The 26,803-nt window shown below is 41.1% G+C and overlaps 1 protein-coding gene across 1 annotated transcript in view; it reads left to right on the forward strand.

Annotated features, from left to right (window-relative positions):
• Positions 1 to 14,586: 14,586 nt before the first annotated feature.
• LOC134534441 (atrial natriuretic peptide receptor 2-like) overlaps positions 14,587 to 26,803 on the forward strand; it is a 368,135-nt gene continuing 355,918 nt past the window's right edge. Inside the window, exon 1 of the mRNA XM_063372934.1 lies at positions 14,587 to 14,650. The gene's annotated coding sequence lies outside the window, so the exon portion shown is untranslated. The remainder of the gene's footprint in view (positions 14,651 to 26,803) is intronic.

The raw sequence follows: 26,803 nt of genomic DNA on the forward strand, positions 1-26,803 counted from the left end.
GACTCAGAAGTGTCCGAAGCACAAGAGCTTAATCCTAATATAAAATTTCCCTTAAAACAAATGATACATTTCCTCATTTACCCAGAATGAAAGATAACTAGGTACATACTCTGACGCCGACCGCCAATGCTCCTCTGTCGCATAGACCGCTATGCCTCATCAACGTCTCGCAAAAGCGTGTGCACCGAACGCGCCCGTGCGCGCAGCAAAGTGCAGTTCGTGCGACGAGGCGAACGCCATACAACGAGTGCTACACCGGCGCAAGGATCCGGCCGGGTGTGGCATATCCTTCCGCCGCACTACAACAAATTGTTATAATTATGTTTTTCCACAGGATTTTATTAAACATTATTTTTTATTAATTAATAATTAAGTCTTTGCAAAATCATGTTTCAATGTGCGATTTGTCCCGAACCTGGCCGGTTCAGTTTCCCGCGAAATTCACACGTTTCCGCGGGAGGGCTGGCGGGGGAGGGGGGTCGCGCGCGGCGACACCGCTAGTGTCCTTCGAGAGCTCAACCAGGCCGGCAGCCTGCGCGCAACGCGGAACCTTCAACCTTTGCATTCACCGACATGTAGTTTTCCATAGTGTAATTTCTTTTCAACCTTTTGTACAGTTCCGCGGTCGGCCTAAATTTACCATGAGGTACTTAACTTAATTCAATCAGTGCTCCGAGATGAGTGTTTACGTCATACGTAAGTACTGTGGGGAGAGTATGTGTTTTTACGTCGGCGCTTCACGCCCAACCTAGCCTCCAGGCTACTTAGTTTTGGCCCGCACGGGGCAGCCAGCAGGCGACACGTGCCATCCAACTTAATAACGATTCAGTCCCTGGGACACACCTAGACACCACGTAGAGTCGCCGGAGACACGGGCCTACGTGTTGCTAGCCCAGTTTATCAAGTGTAATGTGTTAGCGGAATAGTTGTTCGCCTAAGTGTAATTCGTCATGTCAGGGCTTATGTATCACCGTCGTACTGCAGTGCGCCACCAAACTTAATAACGATTCAGTCCCTGGGACACACCTAGTCACCACGTAGAGTCGCCGGAGACACGGGCCTACGTGTTGCTAGCCCAGTTTATCCAGAGCTAGGTATTAGTGTAGTGTATTGTGCTTCAAAATATCGTGTGCCATGTCAGAGTGTCTTTTGTAACTTTCGCGTCACGTATACGAGTCTGCCCCTCACGCGCATAAGAATCGTGAGCCGCCACTGAGGAAGTGAGCTGCGCGTGTGACTAGTCGCGTCGGGCAAACCGTTACGGCCAGAACGGGCAGCACCATGTATTGGGCTGTGCTGTATTAAATTCACCAACTATCTGAAGAGGTTTTGTGTTATTATTCAGGCGTCCCGAGTGGCCTCAACAGCTCGGGGGGCCCTACTGCGTTGACCCCTACCTCTAGCCACAAGGCCGAACCTTCCCTGAGATCACGAACTGAACAAAATCACGTCTAAATACTCAGAGGTAGCGGGGACGGCGTCAAATCATTAAAGAAAGTGACCTATTATGTAAGCTTCTAGCAAGCTAGTTATACCAAATCTATATATAAACTTTGTTGTGTCCTATATTTGTCCTCGGCCTCTCTCTGCAACCAACATGGCCGCTTCGCTAAGAAAGCCGTATCCCAACAGGCTTCTCTACACCAGCCGTGGGATATAGGCTACGAGTGGTGCCGTTTACATATCATAGATGGCAGCACGCATCTTTTGAACGGTTATAGCAGTGCATATGGATTTATTAATGACTGTATAATATAAAATGTGTGTCAGTGCTCTCTCTCTCTCCTCTTCCTCCGGAGCGGCCTTCTTCCCCAGGAGCGGCCTTCGGGTTTACGCTCTAGACTCCTTTCCCCCCCTTGGAGCGGCCCTTCGGGGATTTCGCTCTAGGCTCCTTTTACTACCCCCTTCTCCCCTGTCTTCGCTCATGCCAAGCAAGAGGGCAGGTTAGACCAATATCTGTGCGTCAAGAAGCAGCTGCCAACCTACCAGTGGGGCCTGTCGCCCCACCTCATGCCACTCCATCGCCCGACGCTGCTGCCGGGACACGTCAACTTATAGTATCCTGGTGATGCACGTACCGATAAATGGAGTCACAGTTATGAGCCAGCAAATGTAGACATATAATATACAAATCAGAAGGTACATACAAATAGCAATAATAACTATGAGGGTTTCAATGCGTGTAATTGTTGTGTTTCATTTGATAATTAAGAGTCTTTTGCCTGTATGCAGAATTCATTACGTATTTCACATATGTTATATTAATTAATTAATTAATTTAATTAGCTGCAATTGGGTACAAAGTGCCCGGTGGCAAGCATTCTCCCTACTTCCCCCTCACTCTCCTTCTGAACTGGTCCACACTCCCAGTCGCCACACACTCCTCCTCCAGCCTATTCCATTCCCCTACCGTCCTCACGACCATCGCATTTTTTCCCCTTTCTGTTCTCCTCCTCTCTTTGAAAACCTTCCTAGTATTTTCCTTTCTACTTCTAGGCATTCCCATTTTGACTTTGCCCCCCAGCTCTCCCCATCCTCCCACTCCACTCAGCACCTGGTACATCTTGACCAATCTCTCCTTCTGTCTTCTATCCTTTAAGCTCTCCCATCTCATTCCTATCATCATCTCTGTGGTACTGCACTCCCCCTTCCCTTCTCTGTCCATTCTCCTCCACTTGCCCTTCACCCATCTAGCTGCTCTCCTCTGTACCCCCTCCAGCTCCCTCTCAAGAACTGCCGTGTATGGGTCCCACACTGCTGCGGCATACTCCAGCATGGGGCGGACCATAGTTTTATAGGCCTTGTCACGTATGCTGCTGCTTCCCCCCCTGAGCACTCGTCCCAGCATGCCCAGGGCCTGCCGGCTCTTCTTCACTACCTTGTCTACATGCTCCCCCCACCCCAGGTTACCCTGCAGTACCACCCCTAGATATTTATAGCTGTCGGCCTCACTTATCACGTCTCCCCTCCAGCGATATTCCCTCCTGACAATCTTCCTCTTCCTGGTAAACCTGACCACTTTCGTCTTTTCCACATTTATTTTCATACCATTATTTTCCACCCATTCTTCCAGCCTTTCCAGATCCTCCTGTAACCCATTTCTCTCCGCATCCATGTAAACCACGCAGTCGTCTGCAAAAAGCCTAATATGCCCTTGTATCTTCTCTCCGACATCGTTCATCATTATGGTAAAGAGAAGTGGGCCAAGCACACTGCCCTGCGGCACCCCTGATGTAACCCTTCCTTCCTCCGATAACTCCTCCTCCACACGTACCCTCTGTGTCCGGTTACTTATGAAGTCACCAATCCAACCCACCACCCTCCTGTCACTTATAGCTCCCTCCACTTTTTTCATCATTTTTTCGTGAGGAACTTTATCGAATGCTTTTTCAAAATCGATGAAGCAGGCATCAATCTGTAGACCATTATCTACCCCCTCCACCAGCTCCTCCAACAGTCCAGCCAGCTGAGTCTCACACGAATATCCCCTTCGAAATCCATGCTGTCTCCTGTCAATCCACTTTCTACCATCCAGCTCCCCTACCACATGCCTGTGCACTAACCTCTCCATCACCTTGCCCACCGCCGACGTGATACTAACAGGTCTATAGCTAGCTGGGTCCTCTTTGCTACCCCCCTTCTTGTATATCGGTACCACCACCGCCTCCTTCCATTCTTGCGGCAACTTGCCCTCCTGCATCGATCTACTGAATAGCAGCTCCAGGTACTTCACCATGGCTTGCCCCCCCAGCTTTATCATCCCATTCCCTATGCCATCCTTACCTATGGCTTTCCTGCTGTCTAACCTTTTCACTACTTTCTCAATTTCTTCCTTCCTGATCTCAAGCCGTTTCTCGTGTCGCCCTGTACTATGCTCAGCATGTTTCCTTTCCCACTGTTTTCCCTTCTCGAACACTGACATGTACTGCATGGCCAACAAGTTTGCCTTTTCCTTGGATCCTGCTGCAATTTCACCTTCCTGATTCTTCAAAATTGGTACCCCTGTCCCTGTGCCCTTCGTGCTTCTAACAAACCCATATAGCTTTTGCCAGTTGCCTTTTGTCCCCTGTACCATCAGGTCCCCGAGATAGGCCTCCTTCGCCTTCTTTATCTCTCTATTCAGTTGCTTTCCTATTACTTTCAGCTCCTCTGTTACAGTCTTCTTTCCTTCCTTTTTCCCCAGCGCATATAACAGTCTACCCTTCCTCTTGAGTTTTCGAATTTCCCTTCCATAATAAGGTGGGTCCCCTCCCACATTAATCCTCTTTTTAGGTACGTATTGCTCTTGAGCATCTCCCACCACCTTTTTGAAATCCTTCCACAGTTCCTGCACATCGATGCCTATGCTCCATTGGTCGAATCTCTCTTCCAGGAACTCCTCCACCCTTGTCTGTACTGCCCTCCCATACAACCATATTTGCCTGCTGCTGCCTTTCATGACCTTCTTGTCCAGGCAAATCTCCACAATGGGAATATTGTGATCGCTTATCCCATCCACCACTTTAGAGTGAGTGGCTAGCTCCTCGGGTCTTACCAGCACTACATCCAATATTGAACCGCCAGCTCCCCCACCCATCCTAGTTTCCTCTACCAACACCTGTTGTAACCCCATGTTCACCAGTTTAGTTGCCCTCCGTTGTCCCAGTGGCCCCACCAGTTCCTTACCACACTGCCATTTGACCCCTGGAAGGTTGAGGTCACCTGCTACAACTACCATGCTGTCCTCCTTCAGCATATCAAGCCTTTCGAGTACCGCCTCCACCTCTGTACCCCCATCACCCGGCGGCCTGTACACCGCAAACAGCTGCATTTTCCTCTTCTTCCCTGAGATCTCCAAGTGAAGTATTTCTTCCTTTTCTCCCATCCACTTTACTTCTGCATCTAATTCCCCCCGAACAAGAACCATTATCCCACCCCCTCTCCTGTTTCTATCCCTTCTGAAAACTACGTAACTCCCTCTCCTTATTTCGTTGTCTGCAACATCCTCATCCAGCCATGTCTCTACTGCCACCACTATATCTGCCCCATAGAGCTCAACCACTATCCAGAACTTGTCCACTTTGTTTAGGATACTCCTGCAGTTAACAACCATTATATTTACTCTCTCCCTTTTTTTCCTACCCTCTTCTCCTGTTTCTATATGCACTCTCCCCTCCCCATCCTGCTTTTGTCTTTCCCTCTCTCTCTCCATCCCTTCTTGATTATTTCCCCTGCCTCCCCCCTCCCCCCACCTTTCTCACTTCATTCCTTCCTACTAGCTGCACCCTACCCTTGACCTCCCCCCTACCCCGTTTCCCTGCCCCATGTTACCCGCTCTTAAACCGTCTATCATCACCTGCGTCAGGATTCCCACTCCTTCCCTATTCAGATGGATTTGATCCCTTGCCATGTGTCTCATCTGAAGTCGACTCCTTGCGCTGATGTAGTTTGCTCCCCACTCCTGACACTGCTTCAGCATGATGGCTTCCACAGTCCTGAGCTTGTGGATAGGCACACCCCTCCTAGGCAGCACTCCACTCACCAGGATGTCTCCCCTCACTTTCCTTTTTAACTCACAAAACATTCCCTTCATGTCCTCCTCAAACTTTCCTGGTCCTCCCCCTCTAACAAGGTCGTTTGTGCCCACATGCACAATCACCTTCCTTATTCCGTCAAGCTGGCTAGCCTTAACTCTATCTCTTACATCCTCCAACCTCTCACCACTCCTCCCTGCCTTATACACCCCCGGTATGTTTACATATCTGAGCATCGAATCCCCGAATAATGCCACCTTTACGCTTCCGATTCCCCTGCCTTCCATAGTCCCCTCATTCCCATCCCCTTTATTTGACTTATCTTCCTTTAGCCTGCCTGTGTCCTCTCTGGCTACCTCAGCCCATGATTTCTCTTCTCCCTTTTTGGTTCCGTCATTCTTGCATTTCGTCCCCTCCATTTTGCTTACCCAGTCATCCCTACCTTCCCCCTCGATTATATAATGAGTAACATTGTACTATCGGTGGTCCGTCTCGGCAGGGATTGTGGTGACGTGGCGGACATCTCTCGGTAACACTGCTGCTTGTTGTTGCCCAGCCCCAGCTCTTTCCTGAAGAGCAACCTAATGCAAGGAAGCAAGTCGTGGACCGTCCTACCCATGTATCGTACCGAGAGACATCGCCAGTGCAAGAGAATAGTTTTGTTCAGGCTATCCTGCAATAGTTGTTTATATGTTCTGGCCCATAGACATAACTCGACCAGATTACTTTGTCACTCTAGTCCTAGGTGGTTAGCTAGGTCCTTGATTCCAGTTCCCTTACTAAACTCACAGGCCACCAAAACACCAATGAAACGGAAAATGGTAGGAAAAACAAGAGACAATAGCTGGTGGCTCGTCTCCTGAACATATCTAGTCTCGGCATAGGCCTGAATGGGACAGGATATCAGGGGCTCGATTCTGAAATACACACTGTGTGTAGGCAGTAGGCATGTTTTCAAGTTTACCGCCTGCAGCGCATGTCGAGGAACTATCGACAAACCACGGGCTCTCTGTACAACCAGAGCGTCATTTTACAAGCCCCCCCAGTTGCGAGGCTATGACCATTAATAACAGTGCCTGCTGTCTGACTAGTTCACTCATGTGGCCAGTGATTGTAGCCTCGTGCACAGGAGCTTGGAAATTGTCGAACTGTTGTCATAAGCGACGAGCTGCGATCGAACTCCCGCCTGTGGCTTGTGTCGTTAGTATGTGAGAATACCACAATGAGGATCACAGGCGGGAGAACCCGCCATCGCTACCACCGAACCGAGGTCAACATGGCGGGCCCACGTGTTGCAGCATAAACATTGGGATATGCACCAATCATATTGTGCCAAATCAACATTTTAGTAGCAAAAATATTTTCGAATACAAATCGTAGACTTAAATAGTGGACCCTGGAATGAAACAAAGTGATGTGTGCGCAAAGTGTTTGGGCACCCACATCGGGACAGAGTTGTCGAATCGTAAACTGTCACCGGACCTTATGAACTGGGACATGCAATCCAAAAAACAGCTGGGCCTTATAATGGCACATGCAGTATGCGTGACTGCTGGGGCAGCCCCCCTGGTGCTGCCAGAATTTTGCGAACTCGCACACAATGACTCACATAGTTTTTGCAGTGATGTGAGGCGCGTCTGACACAGTATGACATTCTAGCGGAAGAATGGGTGCAGCATACAAGTGAATGGCTGCACGGGAAGGCACCCGAATGGGGGAGATTATGAGGATGATACGATATGCAGAGGCATGAGTTTGTTCACCAACTTGCACAAAATTTTGCCGATGTCCCGGCCATTTTGAGGTGTAAGGCCAGCTTCTACGGTGAGAGATAATGGGACAATGAGGCAGTGGAAAAGTTTGTGGTGGACAAGCTATGACTGTACTAATGCAGTACAGTACTAATCAAATCCTACATCACCCACTAGTTACGCCCTCCAGATGGGTCATGCTAGAACCGCGATTAATTCAATTGTAGAAACACCTTTACTGAGTATGCCACGCCTAGGGGCCCCACCACGCTCTAACCCCCTTAGTGCGACGAACCAGTACACCACTTCCATGCGTGTGAGGAGTAGTGTTGTTGAGCATAACAGCCTCGTTGGAGGGGGGGCATTTGACGCCGACCGCCGGTGCTCTCTCTGGTTCGCACAGGCCGTTATGTCACAACAACACCTCTTAAGTGCATCGAACACGCCCGAGCGTGATTTCCGCCGAGTGTGTAAAAGTGCGCCGCGACGAACACCAAAGCGACGACAGCGCCCGGCCGGGTGTGGCAATGCGCCGAATTAAATACGTAATTATTATGTTCAAATCAAAAACAACCAATTTAATAAAAATTTAAAACATAATTAATTTAAGGGAAATCATGTCTAATTATTGTATAATCATATATTGTGTAACATGTCTTTTAAACCCAAAACTGGCCGGATCTGTTTTCCCGCGCTCCACGCGTTTAGGCGCGAGGCCGCAGGGCGGTCTCGAACTCAGTTACCATCGGGAGCTCGCAGGGGTCGGACGCTCCGCGAACGTCGAGCCATCAACTTTTGCTCTACATCCACGTATCAGCAATAGTGTAAGTTTTAAAATCCTTCTTCCAGCTCGGCGCCGACCCCACCCAGCCGCACGATATTTCGTGCGACTCGTAACTAATTAAATTTATCCCAACAGGGAACTTTACATTTTCTACGTAATTTCGTGTCCAGAGATTGACAGCGTAATTGTGTTACGCAGTTTCTGCTTCACAGCCAATTAATTGTTATCATCGAAGACTCTTAGCAACGTGTGTCGAATTCTTACTCGCTAACTTTCGCCTTTTAATTTTCATCGTCTGTAAATGTGTAACTTGTAACATGCAATCTAACCGAGTACCTTCTGATTAATAAGTGACTGTAACGTGTATGATTCCAGCGTACCGGGTTACGTACTTTTTCGGGACCTTAATATTTCGCCATAGGTTAGATTGCAAATAACTTTGGAACGTCCGTTTGTATGTGCTGTTTTCAATGCTAACGTAACTGCCTGTAGAAGTTCTTGCAGCACAGGAGATCTGTGCTATCCGCTGCGCCATTCACATTTATAATCGGCCACTGTATAAGTCCGTGTACACCACTTGGCAACCTATCCTGGTCGCGCGTACCGTTTATGTAGAAAGATACGCGTGTCGCAGCGGTTAGACAACAGAAGCGGCCAGTACCTGGACCAATAAGTGTATCGGTTCTGAATAAAGTGCAGTGTCGTGTCAAATCGTTTACCAATTATTTATAAGGCGTCCTGGGTGGCCTGAACAGCCCGGGTAGGTTTCGAACATCGACACGTTCTTGCCTGCAGCCACGAGGCCGAACCCCCGTTAAAACCCCTGAGATCACTTTCAACATTAATAATCAATTTAAAAAGACAGGCAGCGGGAGTGGCGTCAACGTTACAGCACTGGTGTCCAAAGAATTGCAGTCATTTCACCGACTGTTCTGCATGTACATGGTGGAAAAGTAAGTTCAGCAGGCAGTCGCTATGGAGCAGAACCTACTAGGGAAAATGGCACTGCCCGGACTAGAGATACAGCATGACCAACCATGACGAACTGGAGGCCATACTCTCGAAGACCTATCTGTAGAGCAGCAGTACCCAGCTGTGGCAGCATCTGGGAACAGGCGTGACACTGAATGGCCACAGCAATGTCACCTCTGCTTGCCGGGTAATTTACACTGGCACATGGATTGTCACAGACAACTGCAGCAACTGTCTGGAAATAGACAGCAGAGGTTGTAGGACTTTAAGCTCTGCCCCCATGCCACCTCCATCCCCCCACCCTAGACATAACATCAGGGACAATGACACTGGGGCAGATTACTATCCAAGACGACAGGCTCATATGGATCCCCATTCACATGAATGGCCACCCGACTGCTGTGCCACGTGTTCGTGGCACAACACCTAGTGTTGCTGGCAGTTGTCACGCTATGACACTGTGTACTGAAGCTGGCCACGAACACCGGCGAGGGGATGGCCATCGGCAATGTGGATGTGGAAGGGAGTGTCTGGGAGCTGGTTTCTCATACACCAGCCATTGTTTTAGAGAGGAATTGGTGCTGGGGCAACCATGGCTGGTTGTGCATGATGCGGTCACTGAGCTAAGCTCGGGATGTGTCAATATCGGGCGGCACAAGCGACTGGGTGTGTTTATGATAGGCAGGGCAACCCACCTTGTTAGTGAGCCCACTGTATTGGAGACCTGGATCATAGCTTATTAGGACGCACAGCAGCGCCTCCTGCGGGAGAGTCACCGTGTCTTCACCTCGACCGACTCATTAAGGCGCACGTCGGTTACAGGACACCATATCCCTACCACACATGATCAGCTTATTTACGAACATCCCCGAGCATATGGATTCAGAGAGCAGAAAATTATCCGAGAGAATTGTAGGAAATGTTGCGCGATGGTGTGATCGAGCCTTCCGCAAGCACATAGCCTACAATGCCTGGATCGAGAAAATGGCAGTGAGCTTGCTCCCATGCATCCATAAGACGATCATGTGAAACTATATAACAGTTACAAATGTTCTTATTTTGCTAGTATAAATATAGATTTAACACAGTTTTACTAACTCGGTTTCTTGTCTGTTTGGCTTTAAATTAATTTTTGGATGAAATAGGGGCTTGAAACATTGAACATAGCTCTGAACTGAATGAAAATGCAATATTTACTTGTTTTTTTTTTTTTTTTGCCTATTTGATTGTTTGTTTGTCTATTCGGTACAAATTTATTTGATTTTGTTGTGCAATGCCCCCCTCCCACTGCCAATTCAACACTGATTCGTGGGATTAGGCTACGAGCAGAACAGTACAATGTTGCGGGATGCATAACGCCTCACTCCGCAGGCGGTGCCTACATCACCGACTGCTTCAGTCATAATTTAAAAATCGATTGTAAAATTTCACACACACAAGACTAAAAAGCAGAAAATCCCTACTAATATTATAAATGTGAATGTAAGAACTTTTTAAATTTTTGAGGTTAGGTGTTTATTTTCTTCGGTGATTGTTGTTTGGACATTGATGCTGAATGTTATATTTTACTTTCAAGAGAATTTTGTAATTTAGTGAAAATGATATGGATCTAATTACTCAAGTTTTCCCGGATTTGCAGCAAAATTTGAATAGTGATCGGTGGTTGTACGCAGGAGCAATATTGGCGCCAAAAAATTTATATCGTTAATGAAATCTACACTTATATTTTAAAAGAGGTACAAGGGGAAATGAGTATTTGTCAATAGATACAATCATGGATACAGAACAAAGCACGTCATATCCTTAGTTTTTAAATTCACTGGAACTTTCGGGTGTAACCTCACATAAACTTCAAATGAAACTAAAGGTAGGCCTACAAGTTACGCTTACTATACGAAATCTAGATGCTCCTCGACTATGTAATGGAACGAGACTTCGGATCACACAATTGGGGCAGAATATTTATTTATTTATTTTTATTCTACGTTAATACTTTGAACTTTTTAAAATGTTAGGATTAATTTTTTTTTGTAATAGTGAAACATATTTCAATAAAGCATGTTTTCAGTTTTTTTAAGCTAAATCGGATGTTAGAATTTTTAAATACTGATGATTCCAGTCACGCAATTAAAGAAAACAATTACCATATTATTTTCTTTTCTTTGTAATGATATTTGATATTTAAGGACATAACGCGAGCGAAGCCGCAGGTAAAAGCTAGTAATGAATAAATAAATAATTTAATATACCACATTTTTAAAATGGACTAAAAAGTAAAAAAATATTTATCATAGCCCCATACAAATATGTAAACCCATTCCAGATTGTTCTGAAAATGTGATTTTAAATTTTTAATAACTTTGAAAATACTTATAATATTTAAAACGAAAAACATGGGGTGCATGCAAGAGATAGTAAGGAGTGCAGGGTATAGCTGTCGTTGAGAAGACACACATCAGTTCATATCAAATGCAGTTCAATAAATTTGTTAATGACTTAGATGAACAATTCATTCATAAATTATCTTTTACATGCGCCACATTTTTCGTTTTAAATCTTACAAGTATTATCATAGCTATTAAAAATTCACAATCACGAATTTATAGGACAAGCTGCAATGGGGTTAGGATTCTGTATGGGGCTATAACAAATTATTTTATACTTTTTAGTCCGTTTTAAAAAACCTGGTATATTAAAAAACAATGTAATTATTTGTTACCTCATCATTGTATTCCAGAACGCCTGCAGATTAATCACAGTTAGTCTAGCCCGCAGTGTAAATTCGTAATACGGGTGGCCTAACCTCTAGGCGCTTTCTTTACGTAGGCATGTTAGGTCAGTGTTACACGATGCGGTTTAAAATGAGCGCTTACTATTTTCTACTTGGTGATTTCTTCTAGATCGATTGTTCACATGTTCCATTTTGATAAATTTACTTACCGTATTTTTGAAGATCTGCGGTGTGCACTCTTAATAAAATCGATCGAAAGAATATTCAGTCAAAAAACGTTGCGGAAGTTTTAGTCGCTACCGCAGAGACGCAAAACGTGTGACAACCGCCTTATTTTCCCCTGTAAAGTAACGTATAACAGTAAATACATACGCAAATACATCATTATTATTAACTTTAACCATCATTTTCGATCTATTACACCTCTAATATGAGGTTTAATCTAAGAACGGGTTATATGAGTAGGACGTATTTGGAAAAGGTAGAAATATTTGATGACGCTAGACTAGGCTGAATGTCTCAAATAACAGAGTAAATGTGAAAAAAAAGTTAACTACAAATAGGGCCTATATAAAATAGCTAAATTAATTTGCTTTTAATAGCTATTTTCGTAACTTATTTTGTAAAGGAGTACACTCGTGTATTTAATTTATTTATACATTTACCGTAATTATTCATTCAAGATTACACCATATTGCATGGCATTGTATCTTGGAATTTTTTTATTTTGTAATATTTTCTTGGCAATCAGTAAGCGTCAAAAGTTAAAAACCAAAATTCAAACGAAAAATTATCATAAGAAAACGTCGTTCATTCCTTCGTCAATATCGGGTCGAGCAGTGGCATGAGGATAGCAGAGGAGGGAGGGAGAGTTTGGTGGTCGGAATCCCCGGCATTCAACCTTCCATTACATCATCTGCTTTATGTGCAGATTATATTAGGAATTATATATATATATCATTAAGTATGGTAATAATGTAAAACAAATGGTTGTCCGTAAAGTCGGTTTATGGACGATAGTTTAACGTGACGTCATAACAAAACATTGATGAAATGATTGCATACTTTTATAAATAAAATTGAATCAGTTTTATTGAATTATAACTATTTTGTATGGATACAAAGAAGGAGTGAAATGAAATATAGAATTTAATTGATAAATTTACTTTTATTTGCACTCATTAATTCAAATATGTTTATTATTTTAACGAACAGATTATTTTAACTATAACTTTTATACATGTTTGCTATTTAACTTCTTCCAATGTGTGTTATTCTGTTAAGGATAGGACGATGATAGGAAAAGTAGGAAACAAATGGGAGTGTTTCAAGTTTAATGTGCCTCGAAAAAGTCAAAGCGATGGTTGTTCCAATCGAGTGTAAGAGAGATATGGGACAATGTGCGTTACGGGACACTTTTTCGTGCGTGCAGCCGGCGTTCATCGATTTATTAGACGTTGTCACGTCAAAAATCATAATAGTGTCAGTCAAGGGCGTAGATCAAGGGGACACAGAGGCCCCGAACCTCCTGGAATTAAGAAGTCCCTCACTGAAGAGGCTCGCTTGCGTTTGCAAAAGCGTGACTGAAACGGGTTTGATGTAAAAATATCTCTTATGGAAAACTTTCCTTGTGTGTTAAAGTTTTCTGCTTATTGCATGCATGTAGGCCCAAATATGGGCAGTATACAACATACAAGCACCCTATCCAAATATGACGTGTTAGTTAATCCCACGTGCAAAACACTCGAGCCACCCTTCCCCCCACCCTAAAAATTTTCAAGGGGCCCTTTTGCGAATCCTACAGATTTGCGTCCTTGGTGTCAGTTCAGAAAATGTTTTAGAAAATAATTAAATTATGAATAAAACTATTGAAAATATCATGTAGATTCCTTCGCCCCTCCCCCTCCCCCGCATTTTCCCCATGGGCCAATCTTGCTTGGGTCTTGTGTCAAGTGTCACGTTACTCACCTCAAATTTTACATTTTCTCAAGAGTGGTGCCAGTGGTACTAATTTTACAAGTGTAAATTGCAAAGAAGCCGGTCATGTTTGTAAACGAACAACAGACAATGACGCGAAGATGTTTACAAACACTGTTTACAGAGGGGAGGGGGGGAAAGTGAATTAGTCATTCAGTACTCGCCAGAGATATGTAAACATCTAACCTCGGCAACGAGCAAATTTATGTATTCTCATGTTGCAAATAAACTTATACTATGAAACTCGAACACGAAATTGAACGTAGAATTCTTATAAATAATGCTGAGCGTACGCGTAGTTTCCGCACCCGCTGCTAGAAATCGTTGCCGGAGCAACTACGTCGACTATTGAATCATTTGATTAGCAGACCAAAGTTTTAAACAATATAATGAAAGAGCTCCGATAAAAACGAAAAAAAATATCATGAAAAAAAAATACTAAACCCTGACTTTGGACCTGATTTTCGATATTACATTCTGTCTATTTTATCAAAAAAAAATAATCAGTTGCTACTTTAAAGTTTCCCTTAGTTAAGATGTTACACGTTAGAAAAAAAACATAGGCAGAAGGATGCGCGGACTAATTGTTACAGTTTTGAGAAATGTCGAAATTGAGATGAGACAGCATACATGGACACGTACTGTATTTTGCGAACAAAGAAGTGCAAGGAACACGGCGCTGTCTTCGGACGAGTCGTGAGTCACGCGTGTGTCTCACGTCGACTGAGGAATGTGTGTCGGACCGATGACCCGCCCCGCTCCCCCCTCTCTGACCCACGGGAAGCTGAAGACAGCTGACTGGCGGTTTCCTCGCTCAAGTGGTTTAATTCCGTCACGCGCCACAGGCGAGCGGTCAGCTAGCGAGGGAACATGCGGTCAAGCTGTTTTCCCTCCCCTCTACTTGCAAGATCGGATCCAAGAGGTAAGGCGTACCACTCCCCAAGCCGTTTTTTTTTTTATTTCTGTGTATCATCTTAGCTATCGGTATGCGGCATTCGGTAGGAGTAATTTCATGACGGGAACGGAAGTCGCATGGAACGGAAATGTGTAAACACGGTACTGCCCTCTGTGGTGGATGGCGCGAACCAAATTTCACAGAGACAAAGGTCACTTTTAAATTATTAACTATTTAATGAATTTTAATAAAATTCCTTGTCGAATATCAGGTCCAAAGCCGGGGTTTAGTATTTGTTCAAGTCTTTTTATTTATTTATTTTCAGTTTTATTGCAGCCATTGCATTAAATAATTTAACCTTACGATGTGCAAATGGAATGAGTCGATAGTCGGCGTAGCTGCTCCGGCAGCGAGTTCTAGCGGCGAGTACGGAAACTACGTGTGATTTGCGTCAAGAAATGTAGTTAAAAAACACAATTTTCGTATATTTATCACGCTCGGCATTATTGTAACGATTCTACTGTAATTTTCGTGTTCGAGTTTCGAATTATAGGTTTACTTGCAATATGAGAACACGTGAATTTGCTCATTACCGAGGTTAGATGTTCACACATCACTGGCGTGTACTGCAACACCAGTTCATATTTGTTTTTATTAAAATGTCGAATTTATCACTGCAAAATATAATGTAGTCTAAATAGCATGAAAGTATTACTTTATAAAGTTTCAAAACAAATTATTTTATATGAATTAAAATAAGGGTCATTTCATTACAACATTAATTCAATGTTCCAAGTAGTTATCCAATTTGAAACATAACAGTGTTTCTCCTCCCCAAACATGTTGCCGAGTTGGTTATTTCAGTTTATGGTCATTGCTATTATTTGAGATTTTTTTTCCCTTCAAATGTATTCCTATAGTTGTCTTGCATCTGCTGTAAGTCAAAATAGTTCTAACCAGATATTTACCAAACGTTGCCGCACCTGCCCGGTGGGGGCGCCTCCCCTGGACCCCCCGCCGGCCGGTGCGCCAGGCCGACTGGCCTGCCTCATCGCTAGCCGCATCGTAACAGTGGGAAAGTCCACAGTAGGGTTCAGAACCTGGGAATCCTGGTCCCGAAAGTGCCGGCGATTCCCCGGTACATTTGATACAGTAAAAGAACTTGGAAATTTAATATCGAATCCCGATTCTTTCGGTGCTTTCGGGACTCGACATCGACAGCATTAAATTTCGTGTGTATTGCGCGCTAAGGTTACTCTCACTGGCCACTCTTTTTTTGCGCGGCGATCATTGTTAGGGTGAAGGGAGTGGGTCTGTCGCGTCGGGCGCTTTTCAGTGGGCAGTCGGTGTGCGGACTGCGTGTGCGCTGGTGCCTGTGGTTGCCAAGCCAATAGGCTTTACATAACCATACTTTCTATTTTAGGTTTGTTTTGAATAAAATAATTGTTATTTTAAGTAAATTATTCTGTGATTCTGTGATTATTTCTTTAATTTTTTTTACTGAAAGTTAAAAATTATAAGGATGAGAATATAGTGATTTCGTCTCGTTAGTAGATATTTTTTTTTGCAATAAAAGAAATTGTAACACAATTTTTTTTTAAAACTTTTGGTCACTAAAACTTGTTTAATTATTCAAAACTAGCTATTACCTACTACTTCAATCACCGAATGCTGCACCATTAATAAAAAAAAGTACCGGGAATTCTCCGTTCCGTTGAAGATTAGTACCGACATTTATGGTTCTATAACTCGGGTTACGTTTTCCGAATACCCTAGTCCACAGCATTCGAACTCTTCGCCCTTGCACGCGCTTGTTTACCCTGTTTGCGACGAAACTATGAAGTTGGAATCCTGCTTTGTTCCTCCGAAGATCCCGTCATCTGAACATACGAATAACCTTCATAGTTAAAATTTTTTTTAGAAGTTTCTAACAGTGAAGAAAAATATTTCTTGAAAACAAACTTATGCAACAAAATAGAAAGTATACCAAAAAAAATATATGCATAATTCCCGCAATAATGCAAAAATAACTTGAAATGAGTCAAAAAAAATGCAAGTACATAATAAATTTAAATCATGTATCGCAACGTTACTAAAAAAAAAAAAAAGTATTATCTCCTCAACCATGGTAGCTCCAAAAATAATTTAACGGAACTCAAATTGTAGACTCCTTAGTATACGTAAATTGTTGTGATACACAAGATGTTAAACACCTTTTATTTCATAGTTAGTTATTGAATGACCGCGATATAACCTATAATAAATTAATTGACTGTGGAATGTTCCCTCAGTACAATCTAGGAAGTGTTTTAGTTAGAAAAAACTTTATGAAGCATACGCTGTATAAAACTTTCATTTTTTCACAGAAATAAAATTTTATGACTAACCCATTTCTGTAATGCATCATGTTTACATACACTTGGTTAACCAGACGAAATAGTTCCTAAGGGAGAGCGTTACACTGGAAATTTGTACACTAGGCGAAATTCACATTTTAGCTCTTCTTGTATGTCAAGATAGAGAGATAGAAGCAGTATTAAAAGACGTGCAAAATTCGAATTATTTAAGCCACCACGCTGGAATGCGTACCAATACACATTTTAACGACGTTCATGTAGGATCGTGGGTAGTTCAACACATACTGAAGGACAAGAAACCAATCATTAGAGGCAGTGATTTTTCGCGAAAAGATTTCCAGACCAGTGGCGTGTTTAAACACTGTAGTATCGTCTGTGTTTCGTGATTGGTGGAGTTTTGTTTCAAGGTACACGCCCACTATCGGCACACAAATCAAAACAATCTGTGCAGAATCAAACGCTTTCCAAATAGCGTGGTCAAATAAGGAAATGACTTCTCTTGCAGAATGCAGGCAATCACAAAGCAGGAATTGCTGGCGCAGGCATATAGTATTGCATTCTAGCTAACAACTAGATTGTTTAGTGAAAAACCACTGTCTCTACCAATCATAGCATTACAAGAATTTACGTGAACCAATCAAACGCTTCCCGGAAAGCTGGCCGTGGCTTGAGACCGGAAAATTTCTCGGATTCTTTTGGTCTTAAGGAAGTCTGCAAACACGTAGCCTAAATAGTTAAATTAATTTGGTAATTGAATCACAATTCTCTCAACAGTCTTCTTTCTCTACGACTGTGGGCCAGGCAACCACCAGCCAATAGTGGAGTGGCCGAGTCGCTTCAACCCACTCGAGACAAGGGAGGTTCTGCAGTAAAGAATCAGCCAAAAGGAAAGCATACATAGGACAGTGCGTTCTAGCCTAGAAGCAAATGAATTGCGAAATTTCCGGGTATCTAGCTGTGGCCAATGTAAAAGAGTGTGAAACACAGTCTGGGTTAAATATTGAAGATTTGTTTACATCCGATTCTATGTTTGATCAGCATTTTCATACATCAAACATATAGTCCACAGCGAAACACCAAATAAGGTATGCGCCAACTTTGTAGTTTTATCATAATTTGGATATTTGTATGCTAAAATTTTTATATGTTAAATTTTTTTGGTATTTTGATGTTATTAACGGACCTAGATTTATGAGGCTGCAAAATTCCAAGTTACTAGATCATCCGTAAATGGGTAAAATTTTCTATGTGAGTGAGTTGATGAATGAGTCACATGTGGAGTGAGTCACGTGTAGGGCTGTATATATGTTTTTAATATGTTCATCGTTGATTAAAATTAATTTTGTGCTTGATTAATAGGAAACTTGAGCAATTACTTTTGGAAAGCCTATTAACACATTCATCTGCCATTAGTGTGTAAATAATTACAATTATACCTGCCCAATAAATATCGGGAAAAAAAATTATTTACATAATTTGCGAATTGTGGTATTCAGAACCCCGAAAAATGACACTACAGTTGACTTTAACTGCACCATGGAGGTGGAGGAAAAAAGAAGCATAGTTAATGCTAACACTGATAGGTTCTTAGCAACGTAAGTTACGCGTATCTTGCATTGTTTTTGTAACTCCGGATACAAGAACGAGATCGCTGTTCAGAAATAAAAATGAAATACCTACGTTAAAGCCATGTTAAGATACTTATTCAAGTCAGTCGACACGGGACCAAGTAGCCATCTTGCCGTGTGTAACTTAACGCTGTCACAATGTTGTTTAAAATCGGGCGGACCAGTGCAGAGAGGATGACCGTGCCACAAAGTGGTGCGTACAGTTTTAAATATTCGTACATCCTATATTGTAAAATCACTTGAATAACGTTAGTAGGGAGAGCAAGACATTACTGGGACAGATGTAAACATCGCCATGGGCGCCGCATTCTTGTTTCATGGGGGCCGCCATCTTGTCACGTGGGGGCCGCCATTGTTGTTGACAGTGGTTACCAGGGCGCTGGGACCGATGTAAACATAGAAATGTAAACATCGCCATGGGGGCCGCCATTTTTGTTGACAGTGGTTACCAGGGCGCGCCGGTAGGCCGCCATCTGAGTTCAGCCTTTAGTTACCGGAGCGCGCCACCGTCGCTCCGAATGTGGGAATTGTATACAAAAAACCTGGGCACTGGGTGGATTCGATCCCGGGGACGCACCAACGTCGGGAGGCGTGCGCCTTGACCACTAGACCACGGAACCATATGAAGTATGGGGAATTAAATAACGAACATATGCTGTAAAGAAGCTATGCTTAAAAGAAGCTATGCTTAAATTTCGAAAAAGTCATTATAGCTATGTCTATAAAACCCCCAACCCAAGTATGCCTAACCGCCATGTCTTAAAAAATATATATCTACAAACCCCCACCACCCCACAATCGCCGCCATGTTTAAATATTAAAAATATGCCTATAGACCCCCACCACTCCACAACCGCCATATTAAATATGCCTAACCCGCCATGTTGTATTCGAAAATAAATAAAATACCGCTATGTTTAAATTACGAAAAATAAACCCCCCACCCCCAAGTATGTCTAAAAGAAAACCCCGCCATACTAGCTATGCTTAAACCGCTATGCTTAAACCGCCACTCCACAACCGCCGCCATGTTGTATGCTTAAAACAAATGACGCCATGATGTATGCCTAAAGCAAACCCCGCCACCATTATGCTTAACCGCCATGTCTTAAAAAAACATGTCTATAAACCCCACCACTCCACAACCGCCAAAAAGTTTTTAAAAAAAATGCTTAAAAGAAGATTTGTTAAATTTCGAAAAGCAAACCGCCATATTGTTAAATTACAAAATATGCTAAAATCAATTACCACCATATTAGCTATGACTAAACCCCTCCAACCCCACTACAAGTATGCTTAATCGCAATGTTTAATTCCCAACCACCAAATTTCGAAAAAAGATATGTCTATAAAACCCCACCCCTATACTAGCTATGACGAAAACCCTCCACTCCGAGTATGCTTAATCGCCATATTTATATTTCGAAAAGAAATAAAATACCGCTATATTTAAATTTTAAAAAAATATGCGTAAAGGCCCCGCCATACTAGCTATGCCTATGCCACCATGATGTAAGCCTAAAACACACACACCCCAAGTATGCCTATAAGAAACCCCCGCCATACTAGCTATGCCCAAACCGCCAAATTTAAATTTCCAACAACCATAATTAAATATCGAAAAGCAAATACCGCAACCCCACCACCCAGCGTATGTTTAAAACAAACACCACCATACTAGATATGACGAAATACCTGAGAGAAACATAACCTCAAAAAAGCGCCTTACTAGCTATGTCTACCCCACCCCCACCACCCAGCGTATGCGTAAAACAAACACCACCATACTAGCTATGACTAAATACCCGGAGCAACATAACCTCAAAAAAGGCACCATACTAACTATGTCTACCCCACTCCCACCACCAGTATGCTTAAAAGCCCCACCCGCCATATTAGCTATGACTAAAGAAACATAACCTCAAAAATCCCGCGCAGAGAGAGCGAGATGTTGTCCGCTGAAGCGTCACTCATAAACTGCGCAATTATAACCCCACACATCATATTATAAGCATAATAACGTCGTTAAAAAAATGCTTTAAGTAATAAGCATAACTAAATTATATATTAGGATAGCATAGTTAGGACCCCTACAGTTAACACGTAGCGTTAAGTAATTAGCTGCGGCACGATTGACATAAGTTACCGAGGTAATAAAAAAAAAGCAAATAAGCATACATAAAATAAAAACTCACTGGAACGCACCCCACCCACCCCGGCGATATGTAACAAACAAAAACGCAGACGAAAAGATATACTAAAAAATAGTAACACCTATGTACGCCGTGTAGACAACCGACAGCATTTAACGATAAGTAAACATATAAAATATATTACAAAGCGGGAGCGGCCCGCTCACGAATATGTTTTAGTGTTATAAGCATAGGTAAAACTTAAAAGTATGTAAAGAAATTTTAAGTATTAAGCATAGTTACTATTATTTTACGTCAAGTAAAAAATAAATATTATACAAACAATGTATGGTAATCGGCTCTCGGCCAATGTGTTAAGCATTACAAACGCCGTGCTGAGAGCCCCGCTCGTGCGACCAGGAATGTAATAAGGGACCCCTGCAGTTAACACGAAGCGTTCAGTAATTAAAAAATAAAATGTAGCTGCGGCAATATCGTCAGAAACAAATTACGTATGTAACCGAGGTAATAAAAAAATAAACTATAGGTGCCACCCCCACTCCTAGTATGCTTAAAACACCCACCCCCAAGTATGCCTAAAAGAAACCCCAACCATACTAGCTATGCCCAAACATTTGCAGCCATGCTTAAAAACCCCCGCCATACTGGCTAAGACTAAATTGAGTGCCACATATACACACCGACATCTTTAATGTCACAGAGGAGAGCGAGAAACGTAACGTAAAATATGCTTGAAGTAATAAGCATAGTTAAAATTTATTGTAAATACATAAAAATAAGCATAGTTAAAAAAACCGTAGATCACCATTTAATAGTACTGGACCAGATAACATATGCCATAGCGATAGCATGAATAAGCATAGTTAGGACCCCTACAGTCAACACGTAGCGTTCAGTAATTAAAAATAAAATGTAGCTGCGGCACGACCGTCAGAAACAAATTACGTATGTTACCGAGGTAATAAAAAAAATAGCAAATAAGCATACATAAAAAAAACTCACCGGAACGCATCCCGCCCACCCCGGCGACTTGTAACAAACAAATATAAATAAACGTTGAACAAACGACCGTGTAGGGGAGCTGTAAGCCTGTTCGCGCACCGCTAATAAGCATACATAAAGGAAAAACTCACCGGAATACACCCACTCCAACACGGCGACGTGTAATTAAAAATAAAAACGCAGACGAAAAGAGATATTAAAAATAGTAACACCTTTATACGCCGTGTGGACAGCAACCCACACAACCGACAGCGAATAACGATAAGTAAATTTATAAAATATATTACAAAGCGGGAGCGCACGTCTGTACTCCGTAGACGCACTCCTCAAACTGTTTTCAAATTCCTGGTACGACGAAAGCCAGCGAGAAAAGAAAGTTTTGTTTGTCGACCCTGGCCCGCCGCGTAATATAGGAGCTTGCAGCAGAATTCACGGAACACGCCTAAGCGTGGAACACAATTAAAAAAACGTACAGCCCAGAGATACATGAAACCGCCGAATGCATGTGACAAAAAAATTACCATAAATAACAAAAAAAACATTTAAAACATAAAAAAACAATCAAAATACACTCACAAACGCAATACAGCGCAATGCAGTGAAAACTCCCATGAAATAATAAAACCGCTTATTGAGACAGCATGATGCAAAGAGTAAAAATCCCTATACGTAAAATAAAACAAACGCGAAAACAAAGATATGACGTAATAAAATAAACAAGCGACAGCAAAAGCAAGAAAGGTTATAAAAATACTAATTCAGTTACACATTGAGGAATTAAATAAGGACGGACCCCCCAAATACCACTAGGCTAAACACAACCCATAAGTAAATCACAATAAACCAAAACCAGTCTTTAAAAAATCTATCTACGAGAACAATATTATAAAACTACCACACTCTCCAACACACCAAATGACACGACCCGATAAATGACAACATAAATAAATATCAATAACCATAAATACCTACATAATCAAAATATATTATTAAGCAACCGAAAAATACACCACAGCCCACATAAGGCCTCGCGAACGAACGGCACAACACCAGAGACAAAACATGCTATTCCCATTTGTTAAAAAGACGCACATACGAGTCTTTAGTGCTAGCCCAGCTAGTATACATTCATTAATAAATAAAATCGGTTATAGTATTATGTGTAGGCAATAAATAGGAAGTACAAAGCGATATAGCCACAAGACGTTATTAAATATAGTAATAAAGTGTATGTATAGCCAGTAAATAATATATATATGTAAGTAAAACGTGTTATGCCCTAAACTAAATATGTTAATGTTTAATTCCTTATAGTCACACTTTGTAGGAATATAAACATAAGTCGTTTGAACGGTCTGTGTAATACAAATGCTTATCATCAGCTCTGAGTAATTTATCCTTCATATAAGTAAACTTAGCATGTTATTCTAATAAACTATGTATCATTGCAAGTATAAAGACCCCAATATACCGCTAACTAATTTGAAATAGTCATACCATCATTATTAAATAATCATACAAAAAATATTAAGTGTTATCCATCCTTCCCTTTCGCTCATGACATAGAGTGTGGTGTTCTAAATATGGAGTGAAAGAATATTATATGAGTCATGTTGTAAATGCTTATAAGATTATTGTTCACTTCCCATCAAGGCTAGATAAAAAAACAATCTCTATATTTGGTAGATGAATAAACAGAGACCAACTATAGACTTCATACTAGTAAATAATAATTAAGGATATATCGGGGTAAATAAAATAAATAACCTATATAAATACACCCAATAAGCATAGGAAGCTCTGGTGTTAATAACAAAACGTAAAATAAAAGGTTACTGGTTCAGGTAAGAATATATATTCTACTACTATGCATTCCATTAAGCATAAGAAGCACTATAATCCCATCCCGACGAAACCAGAATAGAACACACCAGTAATGTTTGTGAAAGAACACACGATGATATTCATATTAATAACCACTTAGCCAAAATCGTTTGCAGAATAACATACATAGCAATTCCATGTCTCAAACACCACATCGCTTCGGCGATAGTCCAGAAAACACAAAAATTATATCTGCCTTCCCCAAGAGACCGCCACAGTCGCCTCGGCGAACCTCGTGAGGTCACCAGTAAGTAACTTTCACTTGCCGGAGGGCAGACGGTAATAACACACACGCAGCCGCCCCCGAAAACAAGCCTCCAACAAGAAAAAAATAATATATCAAAATATCTAAAACAACAAGGATGCCTTGCAAACTATTAATTACACCACCCATGCCTTTAAACTAAGTAACGTGAACGACGAAGCCCGACAACGACTTTCAAGTGACAAGGAGTAAAGAAGGAAATAATAATTACATGTGGTGTACGAATACTCATTGCCCACCAACTATATACTACCTACTAGTGCTAATCCATGTATTGCCAGACATAAAATATCTTTACATTAAAATAAACATAGTGTCAGGATAATACTAATAATAAGTATTGAAGTAACTGAAGCGTGTACACAAACAAAACTGTATAATTCTCATCATAAACGTTCCTTGAAATTCTACCATCACATATATAATCCTTTAATATTATCATAATATAGTTACCAAAAATAACAAGTCAACTCGAAAAAACCAAAACAACGCCTACAGGCATATTGCAACCTACATCGAAACGATCATAATACTCAAACCCAGACACTTCATAAACCCACAGAGATGGTCAGGAGAAATTACATTTCATATACTACAGATGCTGTACTAAAAATACACATGTATGCCAATAAGAACAGTTGTAACCGCCATAACTGAAAGTATTATATAAAAGAAACAATACAATAAATATCACAGCCTCAAAAAAACATAAGACAGGAGAATGAACCAAAAGAGAAATTTCAAAAGTCTAAACTGAACAAAAAATTAGGTAAATATTGACGTAAACACATGAGAGTACAATTAAGTATAAATATATATTTAAAAATTTAAAATACCTAGCGTAAAAAAAAACGCATTCAGAAAGATCAGACATCGCTTCCCCAACACAAAAAGTTCGATGGTAATAGTCACAATCCCTATTAACATACATGTGAAATAGAAAGAGTTAAAGACACAGACTTTAAAAAGAGCAGCCGCAAAATTTTTTTTAATAATATTGTTATGAATTAATATTTTTAATAATTAAATTTATGTTTATTTTTAAATTTATGTTTATTTTTTGAAAATTATCAAAAACTAATGGTTAAAAGCAGAGTCCTTTTATAATAAAAAAATGAATAGATTTTAAAATTTATTATTAAACTATTTTTTTAATTAATTGAAACCTATATGTTAATTTGTTAAAGGAAATAAATTTATTTTAAGAATTTATTATTACAACTACTTTGTAGATAATTGCTTCCTGATGATGGCGACTGCAATGTCGACCGAAACGTTGGTGAATTTCGCATTAAACTATTTTTTTAATTAATTGAAACCTATATGTTAATTTGTTAAAGGAAATAAATTTATTTAAGAATTTATTATTACAACTTTTTAATTAATTTAAATCTATGTTGATTTGTTGATTTATTATCAAAACCTTATGGTTATACGTGGATTCATTTTATAGTAAAAATTAATATATTTATTTAACATTATTTTAATGTTTTATCTCACATTATTTCACTACCATCGACCGACAAATACTACGTTTTTTTTGTTTTCATCGTTTACTTTGAGATATTTTTCCTTTAGGGTTCTTTATAAAAGATGTTGTAAAATATTGCCGCCGCTACGTAATGATTTTCCAGAGTTGACACACACAGAATTGAAGAGCGTATTGTTTCCATTACTCTAAAAAGTTTTCAACCAATGTGTTTGCTCGCGTTAGCACTATCGTTCTATATTTAGATCACTTGTTATTGTGTTTAAGCGGAGGTATTTGCCTTTTGCTCGGGGTTCGTATCCCATCCGGTGGGTACGAGTGGTTAGTTCTGTGTGTAAATGTGGCGGACGTTGCTGTGAGCCTGCGAGTGTTCTCGAGTTGCTCTAGTTTCCCTCTCAAAAGCGGAATGTATTTGACGTTACAATGCATCGGTGTGGGGGTTATCTCTAAGTTAATTGTATCAATCGTGGAATTTCGCAACCAGTATATAGAGCGAATAAGGGAGATAAAGAGAGAGAGAAAGAGAGAGAGATATGAAGAGAGAGGTTTTGTAGGTTTTTCATTAATGGTTTTACAATTGTGAGTTAGCGCACATACTTTTTAATAGTTGTAATTAGATTTTTTAAATACATTGTAATTTTATCCTCCTAATTTTGCTTCACAACGATTATACACTAAAAGATTCCTGTGAGGTTAATAAAAGTATATATATATATATATATATTCTTAATGCATGTGGCTGTAGAGATGAAATTGATGGTACTATCTTCTTTCCACCCAATGGTGCTATGATGAATATTTGTCTGTGTGTTCGCTAGCTTTTTTTTATATTCATTTTTTCTAGTTCAATTGTGATATGTGCTTACTTTCATATACAATGCTTGGGGTGTAATGGAATTTTCTGCTTCATTGGGGTTAGTATTGTAAGGGTACTTTGATAAATATGTTTTGAATTTTGTGTCTTGTATAGTATTTATCTATCATTCATGCATATATTCGTGTGTCATTGTATCTCGGTGAACTTATGTTTTGTGGAATATGAGTGTTAAGTTGGCTAGTGCGATTTCTTACATTGTATGTATTTAAGGTTTAGGAATAGCTAATGTTATGTTACCATGTTGTCTTCCGGCCTGTTTTCACTTAAACTATGAGATTGCTAGCCTGGTTTAACGTACATGTTTGATTTTTTTAGATGCGTCTTTTACAATAATTACATATTGGTTGCGCAATGGCAACCCCTTCTGTCTGTGAAGGACACGTCTGGCAACTCGTGCTGGGCTGCGGTGGCCGGCAGAGTTTAAGGTCTTTATATGGGTTTGTGAAAGTGATGGAGAATATTCTATTAAGTGTGTTGTGTTTAGCTACTATCGGTGCTGTTGTTTATATATTACAGTTCTCGTTG

Source organism: Bacillus rossius, chromosome 1 (assembly GCF_032445375.1).
Source record: "Bacillus rossius redtenbacheri isolate Brsri chromosome 1, Brsri_v3, whole genome shotgun sequence".
Taxonomy (NCBI): domain Eukaryota; kingdom Metazoa; phylum Arthropoda; class Insecta; order Phasmatodea; family Bacillidae; genus Bacillus; species Bacillus rossius.